The sequence below is a fragment of the Zeus faber genome, assembly GCF_960531495.2.
Source record: "Zeus faber genome assembly, chromosome: 6".
In the NCBI taxonomy this organism is placed as follows: Eukaryota; Metazoa; Chordata; class Actinopteri; order Zeiformes; family Zeidae; genus Zeus; species Zeus faber.
Window position 1 is genome coordinate 14,931,050 of NC_137201.1, and position 2,249 is coordinate 14,933,298.

General features: G+C 39.8%; 1 long non-coding RNA gene across 1 annotated transcript; it reads right to left on the reverse strand.

Annotated features, from left to right (window-relative positions):
* Positions 1–201: 201 nt before the first annotated feature.
* LOC307231274 lies at positions 202–2,031 on the reverse strand. Its single transcript, XR_013844195.1, has 6 exons — positions 1,989–2,031; positions 1,826–1,885; positions 1,283–1,342; positions 1,128–1,179; positions 445–757; positions 202–336 (listed from the first exon to the last, which is right to left on the reverse strand). It is a non-coding gene; the product is annotated as an uncharacterized lncRNA (long non-coding RNA).
* Positions 2,032–2,249: the final 218 nt, after the last annotated feature.

The following is a 2,249-nucleotide window of genomic DNA, read 5'->3' on the forward strand; positions in this document are numbered from 1 at the left end:
ATTTCAAGGTGTAAAACAGTTACACCATATTAAAATAAAGAACAATGTGAATCAATAAGACATCGTGAGTGGGGGCAAAACTGAAAGAATGAACAGAATCCCAATGAATGCAAATAAGATTTATTTGATATATTTTCAAATCATATTTCATGCTGGAATGACATTGACTTCAATTTGAAATGTTTTGAAAATACAGGTTCAGCATGAAAATAAATCAGATGACCAAATCTAGGAGATAACGTGAAAAAGACTACAGTCGAAACCAAAGCATTAAAAGATGGATGAAGGATAACTGGAGAAAACTTTGAAACTCTGACCTCATGCGACAACAGGACCCTGGAAGAGATGCACGCACAAACACACAAATGAAAAAAATGCAAAGACCAAATTGTAATTCATCTTACTCCTTTAAATGATCTGTGTGTGTGCATGTGTGTTGTTTACCTTTTTGTTTGATTATAGATTTCAGATCCAGACTTAAGGGATTGCAGTTACTGCCTGAGCTGCAGCAACAGCTTCTAATTCTGCTTTTGTTTTCTCCGCTACTGCTTTGGCAGCTTTAACAGCTTCCTCAATGGCTGCGGTCATTTTGGCGGTTAAATTATCATTAATTGCAGTCATTTCCCCCTTTGCTTTTTCAATTATGGGAGCCATTTTCTCATTAACTGCTTTTGCTTGAGCCTGAGCTGCTTCTATTTGAACTTGAAATTCTGCCATTTGAGCTTTAGCAGCTTCAATTTCCTCTTCAGAAGGAAAACTGTGAAGAAATAAGAGAATTGCTTTAAAACATATGACTGTTATATTTCATCGGCTCTTTTGGTGGAGCAGAGGTAGTCCTCCTCTACGAGGGGTAAGCGTACTGTTTAATATTACAGTTTTAGATTAGCACTGCTTAATGGTTCTTACATTGAGTGTTTCAGTATTTATTTGACAATTTAGTTTGATCTATAATAAACATGTACAAATGAGCACTTTTGTCCAATTGATGAAATTAGTTTCTCAATAATATTCATTGAATACACAGAGTGGAGGATTAAAAATGACATCAGTTATTATCACAGACAGGAAGTGAAACTGATTAAAAGAGAGTGGGTTAAGATTGAATGTAGAAGAGAGGCTTTTCTGACCCAGTATTTGACATCATGCTTAGTCCTTTTCCATCTGGCCCAAACTGAGCTCCTAGAAGAATGTTAAACCATTGCAATTCAACCAAGAAGAACAGGAGTCATATTCTCTATCAGTAATAAATATACAATGAAGTAGGTGTTGTGTAACTGCTTACCAAATCCTGGAAACCCTCCGCCCATCTTCATTCCTTTTCCACCTGGCCCAGGCTGAGCTCCTAGAAGAATATATTAAACAATTACAATTTGTGGCAAACAATGGGACGTGGTTAAGCCAGGTCTGCAAGTGACAGAGCTGGCCTGGCTCCGTAGCAGCGCATCAGTACCGGGTCTGCCCGATCAGCCTCTTTGGCGCTGATTGGTCAGACTCGACTGGGAGAGATTTCAAATATGTTGTACTGTCTTTCAGTGGGGATCAGACGGTGCAGGATGCGGAAACGCCTGCGGACCAGAGTGCAACCGAAGAAACACATTGACTTTTCCTTTTATATTATGTTCCGGTTTTGCCAGCGAGCCTTTTTGTTATCATGACTAATAAAACCCTTGCCATGTCAGCAAGACAGGTCAGAACGATTCTGTCTCCCTCCATGAACCTGTACACTTAGGTAGAGACGCCCACACACTTCTGCTAAGAAGAACTGGAGTCATGTTCTCTTTCTGTGATAAATATACAATGAAGTACGTGTTGTGTAACTGCTCACCAAATCCTGGAAACCCTCTGTCCCTGCTTGGTCCGTTTCCACCTGGCCCAGGCAGAGCGTCTAGAAGAATATGTTAAACCATTATAATTCAACTAAGAAGAACAGGAGTCATATTCTCTCTGTGATAAATATACAATAAAGTAGGTGTTGTGTAGCTGCTTACTAAATCCTGGAAACATTGCGTCCATGCTTAGTTGGTTTCCACCTAGCCCAGGCAGAGGTCCAAGAAGAATTTGTTAAACAACCGCAATTCAACCAACCAACCAACCAATTCAACCATGTGTAATATTCTCTCTGTGATAAATATACAGTGAAGAAAGTGTTGTGTGACTGCTCACCAAATCCTGGAAACCCTCCGCCCAAGCCTTGTCCGTTTCCACCTGACCCAGACAGAGGTCCAAGAAGAATATGTTAAACCATTACA